The sequence below is a fragment of the Lactuca saligna genome, chromosome 1, assembly GCF_052625555.1.
Source record: "Lactuca saligna cultivar CGN05327 chromosome 1, ASM5262555v1, whole genome shotgun sequence".
NCBI classification, from domain to species: Eukaryota; Viridiplantae; Streptophyta; class Magnoliopsida; order Asterales; family Asteraceae; genus Lactuca; species Lactuca saligna.
In genome coordinates this window covers 22,034,129-22,048,689 of record NC_136417.1, presented here as the reverse complement: position 1 = coordinate 22,048,689, position 14,561 = coordinate 22,034,129, and the positions used below count along the sequence as shown (strand labels likewise).

Sequence of the window (14,561 nt, the reverse complement as noted above, 5' to 3'; positions counted from 1 at the left end):
CTCTGGCTTCATGCCCTCAATCTGAGCATCCCTGATCAAACCCACCAGTGCGGAATCCACTGCTATCCTAATACACCTGGCTGGGGTCGAGGACCCAGCTGACTTGCAGATCAGAGCATCTACAACCACATTCGCTTTATCATGATGGTAAAGGATCTCGCAATCATAGTCCTTGACCACATCCAGCCACCTGCGCTGCCTCATGTTCATGTTCGGCTGATCTATGATGTGTCTCAAACTCTTGTGATCCGTGTATATAGTACAACGGACCCCGTACAGATAGTGCCTACAAATCTTGAGAGCGAAAACCACCGCTCCCAACTCAAGATCGTGCGTAGGGTATCTTGTCTTATTCGGCTTCAGTTGCCGCGATGCGTAGGCTACCACCCGTCCTCTCTGCATGAGGACTGCCCCCAAACCGGTGATGGATGCATCACATAATACCACAAAATCCTCCACTCCCTCGGGGAGTCTCAACAACGGCGCCTCGCATAGACACTGCCAGAGGGTCTCAAACGCCCTCTGTTGCTCAGGGCCCCACCTGAAATCCACCCCTTCCTCGTTAGACGAGTGAGGGGTACAACAATCTTGGAGAAATCACGAATGAATCTCTGATAATACCCTGCTAAACCCAAGAAACTCCTGATATCTAAGGGAGATTTCAGAGTCTCCCACTGCATTATCGCCTCCACCTTGGCCAGATCGACCAAAATCCCCTCCCGGTTAACGAGATGTCCGAGGAACTGGACCTTTCGTAACCAAAACTCGCATTTCGAGAACTTGGCATACAGCCGTTCTCACCTTAGAACCCCCACCTGCTCCCTAAGATTCTCCTCATGCTGCTCTCGAGTCTTGGAATACACCAAGATATCATCTATGAACACGATGACCGAGCAATTGAGCATCGGTTGGCAGAATCAGTTCATCAGATCCATGAACACCGCTGGCATGTTGGTGAGCCCAAATGACATCATCACGAACTCGTAATGACCATAATGAGTCTGAAACACAGTCTTCTCCACGTCCTCCTCCCTCACCCTGACCTGGTGATATCCTGATCTAAAATCAACCTTGGAAAACCAAGTCGCACCCTGCTGCTGATCAAAAAGATCATCTATCCTCTGGAGTGGATAACGGTTATTCACCGTTAACTTGTTCAGCTCCATATAGTCAATGCACATCCTGTGCGAACCGTCTTTCTTCCTGACGAAAAGGATCGGTGCTCCCCAGGGTGAACTACTCAGACAAATAAACTGCTTGCCCAGCAGCTCCTGCAACTAAGATGATAACTCCTGCATCTCAGGCGGTGCCAGTTGGTACGATGCCTTGGCGATAGGGGCCGCACCTGGCATTAAGTCGATCCTGAACTCAACCTGCCTCTCCGGAGGCACTTCGGGTAACTCCTCCGGAAACACATCAGCAAATTCCCTCACCACCGTGACCTCAGAAATCGAAAGCTGCTCTCTAACCCGCGTATCTACCACATACACCAAATAACCGGCTCACTCGTGCTGAATATACTGTCAAATCTTGGCTGCCAAACCAAACCCTGATCCCAACCTGGTGACCTCACCATATACTACAAGTTCTCCCCCACTTGGGGTCGAACCACCACCCGCTGTCCCTCACAGTCGATCATGGCGCCAAAACGGCTAAGCCAATCCATCCCTACAATCACGCATACATCCCCCATGGGGATAGGAATCAAATCCATTGGGAAGGACACCCCGGAAATCTCTAACTCGCATCCCCGGTAGACCGAAGAAGCAGAAACCCCATGCTCGTTAGCGATCGAAACTCGCAACGGACACTCAAGATCATCTATCGGCACACTGAACCCTCTAGAGAAGGACTGAGATACAAAAGACCGACTCGCCCCCGAGTCAAATAATTCCAAAGCGGGCAAAGAATTTACTAAAAACATACCTAATCACAGGCACAATCAATAAGCATAACACAAATACAATAACTAAGACATATAATAGAAACGTACCACAAACCACATCTGGTGCTGACTTAGCCTCCTTGGCCGTGAGCTGGAAGGCGCGACCCTGAGCCTTCGGAGGCTCCACCTTGACTGGTCTCCCATCTCCAATCCGCGCAGCAGCTGGCACGGAACCTGTGCCGGCTTGGCGGCGAGCTGCAGACAGTTGGTCTTCACATGACCAACCTGATGACAATGGTAACAAATCCTCATATTTGCAGGAGGGACAGACTGACGGCAGTCCCTAGCATAGTGCCCCTCATTGCCATATTTGTGGCACCAACCTCCTACTCTACAAACTCCCAAATTAACTCTGCCACACTTTCCACAAGTGTGACTCTGCTCCTTCAGCTACAACTCTATCTCCGACTCACGCCACCTCGCGGCTTCCTGAAGGTCCAGGAGGGTATCACATCGTTGTGTAGACACGAACTGTCGAATATCAGTCTTGAACATACTTAGATAACAGGTCATCTGAGACTACTCTGAAGCGAACTCCGGGAAAAACATAGCCCTCTCCGTGAACATATGGGTGATCTCCATCACAGACTCCCCATCCTATCTCAATGTCAAAAAATCATGCGCAAGCCGTTCCCACTCAACACGTGGGACGTAGCGGGTGCGGAACATATCTCTGAACTGCTCCAAAGTACTAGCAGCCCGCTGATCATCAGTATACGACCTAGTCGTCAGCCTCCACCAGTCCTTTGCCCCAAGCCTCAGCAGGTTTAGGGCACACCTGACCTTTTGTTCAGCAGGATATGAGCACGTGAAGAAACAACCCTCCACATCAGACAACCACCTCATAGCCGTAATCGCATCCTGTGTACCATCAAACGTCGGGGGCTTCGTATTATCGAAGTCCCGATACTGGAAAGCTCTTCCGGCTACTCATCTAACCCCTGCCGCAGTTACAGCCGAAGTGGCTGCAACGACAGCTGTCTCTGCTAGAGCTGCATATCACTCATCAAAGTACTCAACCATCGCGTTCTTAATCGACCAAACATCTCTGGCAGCTGCGCTCGGAATGCAGCAGCAATCTCGTCGAGATGATCTCCCGGATCCTGGCATCCAACTCCTCGGTCCCTATCTAAACCATGGGCTCAGGCCCTACCGGCACCTCCAACCCTCCGTTTCCCGAACCCGATCCTGATCCTGATCCGGATCCAGAAGCAACACGTCCCGTCACCACCATACTGAAATATATATATATATATATATATATATATATATATATATATATATATATATATATATATAGGCCAATAGATAAATAACATAATGTCGGGAGACCAAAACCCAGAAACCCTAGGGGTTGTGATTTCCTTGCTACGCTTATGGGTCCTGTGCATTTAGTAGTACGGGCCCATACTACCTTCCACACCTACCCATATTTGTCTCAAGTATCACCACAACTCCCTAACAATGGCAGCACCCGAACTTACGCTTTGTTGGCAACATAAATCACATAGAGAGGATGCAATGGTACAATAATGGCAGCACCCGAACCAATATTAACAATGACACTTCTTTTTCCTATCAACCATTCCTTCAATCACAAGTCTTATTACCAAACTCATACATATCATAATTACTTTCATCACATGCATCCAAACTTCTTATTCAACCTCATGAAAAACCTAGCCGCAGAATAAGTCACCCTGACATTATTCACCAAAGAGAAATTAAATTGATTCCTATCATTTATGCGTACAAATATTCTTACCCACTAATATTATGACACGCGTTATCATTCCAACATTCAATTTAATTTGATTTGATATATTTCTAATATACTCTTAATGAAATAGTTTAAAAAAATATAGAATGGTGATACGTGTCACAATATTAATGGGTATGAATATTTTTAGGCATAAATGGTAGGAAACAATTTAATTTCTCTTCACTAAAATACCACGTCGAGTTGCTCACCATAAATCACATTCAACACATCCCTAACTCCGACCAACATATTCTTGCCGGAAAAATCCATAGTGAAAATCTTGATCTTAGTGGTTGGGTGTATCGATACAATCCTATCAGGAACTTCTTTAAGCTTGGAAAGATTTATGCTAACCAAGATTAGGTGAAGACCCATTTAAGCTACTTGGAGGGCAAAGACTTTGTCGATGTCGTCGACTTCTTCAGTAATGGTAGCCCATGAATCATAGTTTTTAAAGTTCTTAGGTGGTCAGAAAAAAGTAATGACAACCCATTTAAATAGAGTGGTAATGTGTTTGAAAACTAAAAGAAAACCAATTACATAAATTGGAGCAATTATGTATTTACATATGTTTATTTCATTTATATATTTTTTAATTTATTGTACATATATTTTATTATACTATAGGATAAATGGAACACTTACATCTTTTCATAAGTTTATTCATTTATGTTGCAAATTTGAAAAAAAACGAAACATTAGTGACAAAATTGGAAAATATCAGTATTCTAAAAGGCATGCCATGGCACTCGCCAAGGCGTGCCATGGCGTGAGGCGTGACTTTGTCGTTACGAAAAGCCTCATAACGTTATTGTTAGGCGTGACGTGTGGTAAGTCGTGATATGGCGCGCCATGGCACGTTATGGCGTGTTATGTCTCGTGTTTTTTCGTTTGAGACACGGTTTTTTGCTCTTTGTTATGTATTTTCTAATCGAAGATACAAGTATTGTGATTTTTGTTAACTTTTTGTTATTAGTTATTGATCTAACACTTCTAAAAATTAGTTATATTTAATATAAATTTATATTTATGTGGTAATATAATTTTAAATTAATACAAAATTGTTGCCTTACATCATGCATTGAAAAACGTCATGACTCGTCATGACTTGTTAATCTTGAGGTCTGGCCTTGCCACCACGTCACGTCTCACGCCATTTAAAACCTTGTAAAATATTGAACACTTAATGTCAAAAAAAAATATAGTGTCTTTTACGCCACTTTTTTCGCTTCTTACACGTCATCATGGTACGTCACTAGTGACAACTGGATGATCAAAAGCGAACCAGTCAACCGGTCAGAATTGTAACAAATTGAAAACATAGTGATTTAATTGTCACAGTAAAAACATTGTGTCAAAATCAAAAAAATGAAAAGTTAGGCCCCGTTTGATACGCATCTTTCCAGATCCAAACAGATCTTTTTGACTGAATGAACCGGAAAGATTGTTTGATTTGCACAAAAGATGGGGTCTTTCCTGGTAAGATATGTTTTTCCCAAAAAACCCCAAAATCATATCTTTCTGACTGAATGGGCTGGAAAGACAATTATACACCAAACCCCGCCTTTTTCTTTATGTATTAGATTATTAATTTTTTTAAATAATTTTTTTAAAATTTATTTTTTATTGAATTATTACGTTTTTTCATAATTCAGCACAGTCAATCAGATGTACAATCAAACAACATGGTTTCTTTCCCAGTCAGAAAACTTTCTCATACAACACTTTCCCAGATAGAAACTATCAAACGAGACCTTAGTGACTTTTGTGCAATTTACCATATATAGAGAAATCTCTATAAAGTCCCAATATTTTTGGCTGGTTTACGGAATAGTCCAAAACTATTGGTTTTTTTTTTTAAAAAAAAAAGTCAAAAAAACTGGTAAATTGTTTTATTCTAACCTTTTTTCCAGTTCAGCCCGTAACAAATTAATTTGAGACTATTTTGTAAACTGCCCAAAATATTGAAACTATTTTGTAAACTAATATAAAATATTAAAACTTTTGTGCAAATACCTTTATTTTGATTTTTATTTTTTATTATTTTATTGAAAACTCAAATAAATATATTATTTTTTAAATTTGTTATTATTGATATCATTAATTAAATCCATATGTAAATATAGTTTAAATACATATTTATACATATAAAAATGTATTTATATGTAAAAATACGTATAAATACAATATATGAAAAACATATTTATATATTTTATACCTTAAAAACGCTTGTAAAGTTTTTTTTCCATTTAAACTTATTTATATTTTGTTGAGAAAAGAATTAGATGATGATTGAACATATCGGTACAACGAACATATCAAGTCATTCTTAAGTATGGTAGACCAGACTATGTGTAGCACCTGGTTTACGGTATGTGAATTTTATTTAAGCATTGCCCTATTTTAGCCTTGGACTCGGCGAGTCATAAGGTCCGACTCGCCGAGTAGGGACGAGACTCAGGACACGTTTAAGTGGGCGACTCGGCGAGTCCATATCCTGGACTCGGCGAGTCACCGCTGCTGGATGAAACCCTAAGTTTCAAGGGTTTGCACCCTATTTAAACCCTCATTCCGCCCCAACTCGTCCCCATTCACCCCCCAGAACTCCCCCAACATCGTTTTCCCTTATTTCCTTGAGAGGTTGAAGTGTTCTTGGTGTGTTCTTGAAGGTTTTGAGGAGAAAGAGGAGTAGATCAAGAAGAGGAGAAGGAGATCAGTCATCCTTGTGTCATTTCAACATTTTCCTTGAGGTATATCTCGTTTTTCCCTTGTTTCTATGCTTAGGATTTCATTTGGGACACTCTTGAGCAATTCTTCAAGCTTGTTTGTGCTTAATGTTTCGTAATAAGTGGATTAACCTTTAGATCTAGGCAATATTGAGCTCCAGGAGCTCAGATCTGTGAGCTTTATGGCCCCATGTGGCTTGTTCATCCTAGATCTACCCTTTTGAGGCATTTTGCACCCTAAAATCCACATTAGTGAATATCCACACGTAAAGTTGGAAACTTTACGTGTGATTTGGGTCCTAGAAGTCCAGATCTATGAATGGCATGGACTGAAATCGAGTAAATCTGTGTATTCGGTGGATGCATGGCGACGACTCGGCGAGTCGTATAGGTGACTCGGCGAGTCTAGTCGCGAGTCACCGATTTGGTCCCTTCATGATGTGTCGAGTTGAGCCGTGAGTCACAGGGGGTGACTCGGTGAGTTGGGAGCTGAACTCACCCATGTTAGGACTTGGCGAGTCAATGCCCTGACTCGGCGAGTCCAAGGCAATCTTCATAGATCAAGAACAGACTCGGTGAGTTGTTCATACAACTCGGCGAGTCTTAGCATAAAGTGTTCTTCGGATGAAGATGAACTCGACGAGTTGTTCATACAACTCGGCGAGTAGGATGAAGGAGTTGAATGACAGTTAGAAGGTGAACTCGTCGAGTCATAGCCCGACTCGACGAGTAGAACCAGGGACCCAGGACAATGGTTTGCTAGGGACTCGGCGAGTGGTGATCCACTCGGCGAGTCGGGTCAACTGAAAGTTGACTCTAGCATTGGCTTAGAGCTAGACCAGGGGTAAAATGGTCATTTTACCTAAAGGACAGTTAGCAGTGTTTGATTGAGTATGTTGTGGGAATTGCAGCCGGAGGACTCCCGGAGCAGCAGCAGTCAGTTAGTTCCCGATCAGTTCAGCAGCTACTTTGAGGTGAGTTACCTTCCAATAGTAGTGGGTCTAAGGCCACACGGCCGGCCCACCAGTAGGAGATGTATGATAGATGATTGTCTTTGTGATATCATCTAGGTTTGCTATTAACTGTTATGTTGCATGCTATCATGATACGTTATATGCAATAGTAGTAGAGTTTGGTTGTTAGGACCGCTGGGTAGTCAGACACCCCAGAATTATCTGACTGTATGTGATGGTATGCTTGTATGTTGGTCTATTATGTTATGCGATAGAGGTAGCGGAAGGGGACCAGTCCCCGAGGATCGGTTGTTAGGACCGATGGGTAGTCAGCACCCCAGAATGGCTTAACACGGGTAAGACGGCACCCCAGAATGGCCGTATGGGTAGGTCGGCACCCCAGAATGGCCGTACCGGGTAGTCAGGCACCCCAGAATAGCCTGGCAGTGCGTATGTTATGTGATTGTATGGTATGTGGTACGTTGGGGGAACTCACTAAGCTTTGTGCTTACGTTTACAATTTTGTTTTCAGGTACCTCTGCATCGAAGGGGAAGGAGTCGGCGCGGTAGCGGCACGTCATACACACACTCTTCGGTTTCTGCATTTACGAGATTTACTGGGATTGTACTCTGATATTTTGATGGGATGTATGGTTTGACCTTTTAGAACATGGTTACGATGTGTTATGGTGTGATCAAACAATGTTTTTATTTATTAATGTTTTCTAAAGTAATATTTTAAAATGAAATTTTCGGACGTAAAATTTGGGTCGTTACACTATGCTTAAGTATGGTGGACTAGAAATGTATGGTGGACAGATGACCATACTCAATGTAACACCCCGAATTTTTTTAAACTTTTTCGAGACATTAAAATGCTATGGTTTTAACAAAATCATTACGAATATTAACCCACATTTAACAAAAATCAGTCCCAAAGAAGCATTTATGATTAAAACATCGGGTGCTACCATTAGGCATCAATAAAACGATAGCAAACGAATAATAATTACATCAATACAATAAATAAATAACTTAACAAAGTTTCACTCCATTCTCCAACTCATAACTTCTAATTCCATCTATCATCTTTATCCATGAATACAACCTTAAATGTATGACATTAAAAAGAAACACTTAAGACAAAAATGTCTCGTGAGCTACGTAAGTTTTAGACCATAAAACATTTCAATCATTTTCAAGAAATAATCATTTCATTCATACTTTAAAGCATTTTCAATCAATTACATGAAAAACATTTCATACATAACATAACATAGTTTAGACCATAAAACATTTTCAAAGAAAACTGTTTTCATACACATCATATATATCATTTCATTTCAAAAGACATATTTCCACATTCCATTCTCTTTTATCATTAAGGGCTAATTACGGTGTTCAACCGTTGCCATTTTTATACTTAGGGTCAAGCAATATCCCCAAGTCTATACCAAGCTGGAAAGAACAAAAATAAGTCCACTAAGGCATCATTTATGTTAGGCAATCTATCTCGTAACGGGGAACCACCACCCTGATTGATTCATCTATATCCCGTTAAAGGGACATCATGCCTTGAGCAATATATTCTTTTCATTACTTTCCATGCTTTATACATTCTATATGTTACATCCCATTTTTCACAACCAAAAATTTTCATTTTATCAAGGTGAAACTTTCCCATTATAAGTGCATTAGTAAGAAAAACCATTTATTCAAAATTACATTTATTAAAAATCAGAGTATCGTAGAAAATGTGATATCCTCAATGTTGTTGATGAGTGTACAGTCTTGCCTCCGCCTTCCCAAAGACACTGATGATACCTAAAACAATAAACAAATGGATAAGCATAAAGCATAGTGAGTTTCCCCCAAAATACCCCATACGATAAACATATAAGCATACATAACTACCGCTCTTCGGGCCTTCGACCTGACTGGACCACCTCGCATGCCTTTAGTCTATTCGGGTCGAAATACCATGGTTTGCTGACCTACTGCCTCAACCTGTCACACCCCAAAACCAAGAATGGCGGAAACGTTTTGGGGCGGAGGACTTCATGTATAATATCACAACAATGTAAAGTAGTAAACAAGCAACAACATCATCCATTGCATTAATAGTATAATTATTATACAAATGTATTCTGTCAAATTTTGATAAATACTAAAGCATAAATCAAAATGAAAGATAAGTCTTGAACAAGCTCCATCTTCCTTTCTCCTTGCATCGGTACCTGTCTATGATGACCTGAGGATACAAGTAATTTTGAAAGCGAGTATCAGCTTTGAAGCTGATGAGATCATAAGTATTAATGTGTCTTAATTTGTAGAACTTGTAATTAAAGACTAGACATTGTTTTGAAAGAAAGCTCGTATAAGTATGAAAATATTTGTAAAACAACTCTAAACGTTTGATAAAACCCTAGAAATCCCTATGATTCCTATTATTATATAAGGGTGTCTTCTACCAAGACCTAACTATTCTCAATGTAGCCTTCTACCAAGACTCGACTGTTCACAATGTAGCCTTCTACCAAGACTCGACTGTGTTACTATTATTATCATAATAAGAAATTGTATCGTTATGTACTAGGATACTTAAATATAATTCACCTCATTGGTTATGTGAATGAGTCACAAAATAAAGGTAATAATACAACTAACCTAAGTATTACACTATGGTACAAGGGTAACTAAAAGTGTTAACTTAAGACATCCGTAGATGTATATTTACCTCTGTTGCTAACAGCTGGGTGTAGGAATAGTTAATCCCTTAAAGTATACCTGTAATGGTATCAACCGTTGACATCCGTGGATGTGCTTTTACCTCTGTAGCTAACAAAGATTCTAGGAATGGTCAATCCCGCAACGTATCCTTTGGTACTAGGATATTAAATCCAATCTATCTCGTCGATTTTGTGATTGTATCACAAGGTAAAGGTAAGAATGAGGATTATATAACATAATCTATACATACAAAATGTAATGATAATTCGTCATATATTATCTATGTAAACGTAATCATGTAAATGTACTAGCTGTAACATGTGTTCTCTCTCTATCTAGCAAGTATTGACTCATGAATGAACTGACTCATTGTATGATATCACGTTCTAGTAATGGTTCTAGTATCTTCCTAAACTACCCATATGGTAGTTTACTAGTAATCTAACTGGTAAGTATGGACATGGAGGTATACCCTTGCTACCCAAGGGCATGGGATGAACTGGGAGGACCTTTTATGACTATATATGTACACATGATATATAATTAATATTTAAAGGACCTTCGGACGAGTACCCGATATCCCACCAGACCACATCTCAAGCGCGAAAAGGAAATAGGGTGGATAGCCTTCCTAAGTCTTTTAAACACTTCTTATATAACTATACATATAAAGGCATACAATTTATAATGTAAAAGAATAAATAAGTTTTGTAAAACATTTGAACATAAATATTATTTTAAGAAATGATCGACTTGATGTCAATCTATAAAACAGTTTGAAGGCATGGATTTGATAAAACAGTTTAGTATATAGAAACATTTGTTTGAAACACAGTTGTAAATAAGTTTAAAATATGATATACAGAGTAAGAGGTACAGTGTAATAAGGAGTTTAAAACATATAAAATGTTTATAAAAATCATTTGAAGGAAACTGTTTGGTAAAACGGCTAGTGAATAGCCAAATCATTTGAATGCTGTACATTAATCACATGTGATTGATGTAATAAGTAGCATAATTCTACTTACTAATCACATGTGATTGACATAATAAGTAGCATAATCCTACTTGTATCCCCCCCCCCCCATTAAAAATTTAAAAATAGTTTAAAACATTAGTTAAGGGGTATGAACTCACCTGCAGTAAGTGACTGGAATTGAACGGACTGTTATCGTACGGAAGGATCGGACAAGTGCTTGGTGTCAAGTGAAGACTTAGACACACACAATGATCCTAATTACATATGAAAACATATGTATATAAATAATTAGTGATTATAACACTAATTATACAAGTATAAACATTTAAACGCGAGGAAAACACTTTTGGTCAAGTGCTAGGAGGCTAATGGGTTGCAACAAAGGAGTGCAATGCCCCTTGTGGGAGTTTAAGGTCTAATGACCATGTTCTTTGGAGTTTACGGCCCAGGGGAGTAAACTCCTGGCCGTAAACTCTCAACCAAGTGCCTAAATGGAGCTTAGAATTATTACAACTCTAGTGGTGAATTGTTTCAAGGCTATAACAAGTGTTTGGGTACCATTTTAACTCCTTTGGGGAGTTTACGGCCCATAGACCATATTCCCTTGGAGTTTACGGCCGTAAACTCCCTTGGGAGGGTTCTTATGGTCTTTTCAAGTCTCAAACATTTCTAGGTAATGATCTATGTTGGGTTCTAGGCATAAGGAAGGAGTTAGGGTGTCATTTGACCCCTTTATAGGTGTTTACAGCCCAAGAGTTTATCTTGGCCGTAAACTCCTTTTTCCATGTGATTCCTTATGTTTTCTTGGCTTTAAACACTTTAGGGTACTTGTCCTAATTGAAGTCTAAGCTTTAGGAGGTGTTTCAAAGCATTTTTGGCATGTTCAAGGGAGTTTACGGCCTAAGATATTCTTGCGCCGTGAACTCCCAAACTTGGGTGATTCTAGGTTGATTTCATGTCCCTGGAACAAGTAGAATATTTTCTAGGCATTTGTTTAAGGCTATGGAGGACCTTAGGCACACTTTGGTGCCCTTATTTGGTGTTTACGGCCCAAGAGCATTTCCTTGGCCGTAAACTCCATTTAAGGGGTGTTCTTGGTTGTTTTCTAGCTTCAAATGATCATACATATTATCCTAAACTAGTTGCCTAACAAGGAAATGGGGCTAGATGGCCTTTAAGCTTCATTTTGGAGTTTACTCCCCAAGAACGTTCTTGGGCGGTAAACTCCCAGATCTCATTTATTTGACCTACAATCTATGTTAATAGGCATAAAACAAGCATTATTACAAAACTAGAGAAGTGTACTCACGATTTGGGATGAAAACCCGAAGATCCGTGAGAGAGAAAACGGCTTTTCTCTAGTTGGAAATGGGAATAATGAATGAATTTAGTTCGAAATCTATTTATAGTCCTGAAATAATTTTGGCAGAAAATATTTTTATCCCTGGAACGAACTCTAATGTCTTAGAGTATTGGGATAACGGTGTTGCACAAAACCCTAGTGCATCCACTCTCCTAATATCTCCTTAAGTGTAATATCCCAAAAACTGCCAAACTTATACTCGAAATATAAGTTTTCACTGTAATTGTTCTACTTCTATTGGCTTGATATGGTTTGTTCAGAATGGAAATTTCGGGTTGTCACATCGGGGTATCGTGGTAATTTGTTGCTCGTCGAGGTACTGGATTGTCACCTGGATTGGCATTGTTGTTAACAGCTCCGCTAAGATTCGCATCGTTAGCGTGAAGGTGGGTCAGAATAGCTGACACGGCAGCCAAGACTGCAGCTTGAAAGGTAGCTGCATCAATCTGGAGGGTTGGTGCTTGGTTGATGGGTTGATCGTTTTTCTTTGGCGACATGATTCTGTTTCACGGAAAGCCCCAACCCAATGGCTCCTCTTGAGCCTTCAAGCCTAAGGCTTACAGCCGGCTCGTATCGGGTATCTTGGCCTACAACACAAAGCAGGATCACCTCAACCCAAACCAAGCACAACATGTCGACATATAAAAAATCAGAATCAAGTAGGTACATAATACATGCAAACAACAGTCATAAAGCTCCCTACCACCTACTAGTCCTCTCACAACATATATTCCTGCTACCAGCTAACCTCCATAAAACGTGTAACCCTAATTAACCAAAGGTGAGATAGCCACCTGAACAGATGATCCTACTCTAAAACCATAACCAAAAAAAGGAATGAGCAAGAGAGCCTAGACCAAGAGTTCTCATGATATCTGTAACGAACCAGATTTTACAACGAAAATTTTCATTTTTCATTAGTCAAGCACATTTGCTTAAATCGTGAAATTCCAACATAATTGTTTTCAAATCCACATTCATTACAACTTTAATTAAAAACATTAGAGTGCCCCCCCCCCCCAAAACATATCAGTGGAATAGAGATAGAGTGCACGCCGCGCCATCATGTCGCATCCTTGCCCTTGGGGTCAAATGTTCCTGAAACAAATTCCACAAACGGTAAGCGGAAAGCTTTGTGAGTTCTCCAGAGCGTACCCACACACATAAGCCACATAACACACATCATATCAGCCATATAAGCTACCTCTACCGCATATAACATACCATCTTAGCTATCAAGCTATCTCTACTATTAGCCATACGCCTATCTCTACTTCTATCTGTAACGACCCAATTTTCACATCAAAATTTTTTTTGTTTAAAAACGTTACTTTAGAAAATATTAATAACTAAAACATCATTCAATCATCCATAATATAAACTGAACCATGTCTAAAAACCAAAACATACAACTAATCAGAATATCAGAGTATCAATCCCAGAAAAGCTCGTAAATGCGGAAACCGAAGAGTGTGTGTGTGTGTGTGACATGCTGCTACCGCGCCGGCTCCTTTCCCCTAGCTGAGGAGGTACCTGAAACCAAAACTGAAACCGTAAGCACAAAGCTTAGTGAGCTCCCCCATAATACCCCATACCATGCAAGCGTTTAACAAACAACATGCAATTAGGAGATACGGGCCACGCCCACACTCGTGAAGATACGGGCCCCGCCCACACTTCGCTTTCTGAGAGATACGGGCCCCGCCCACACTCATGAAGATACGGGCCCCGCCCACACTTCGCTATCTGGGAGATACGGGCCTAGCCCACACTTCATTCTCGGAGAGATACGGGCCTCGCCCACACTCAACTGCCAACTCATATCATACAAGTATCGCACAGACAACAAGTGTAACAATTCTATCATACTGGCATATATCATAATCAACTCAACTAAGAGATACGGGCTCGGCCTTCACTCTAATACTAACGTCTCGTCTATACGGGCCGACCTTGGTGCCTTAGACCCGTTACTACTAGAAGGAAACTCACCTCGAAATAGCTGCTGGTCTGCGTGGGAATTGATCACCTACTACTGCTGCTGCTGCTCCGGAAACTCCCCGGCTGTAATTCCCACAATATACTTAATCATACACTGCTAAC

The 14,561-nt window shown here is 40.5% G+C and overlaps 1 pseudogene; it reads right to left on the bottom strand.

The window, feature by feature from the left end:
- Positions 1 to 3,425: 3,425 nt before the first annotated feature.
- On the bottom strand, positions 3,426 to 12,831 carry LOC145003397 (very-long-chain 3-oxoacyl-CoA reductase-like protein At1g24470; annotated as a pseudogene).
- Positions 12,832 to 14,561: the final 1,730 nt, after the last annotated feature.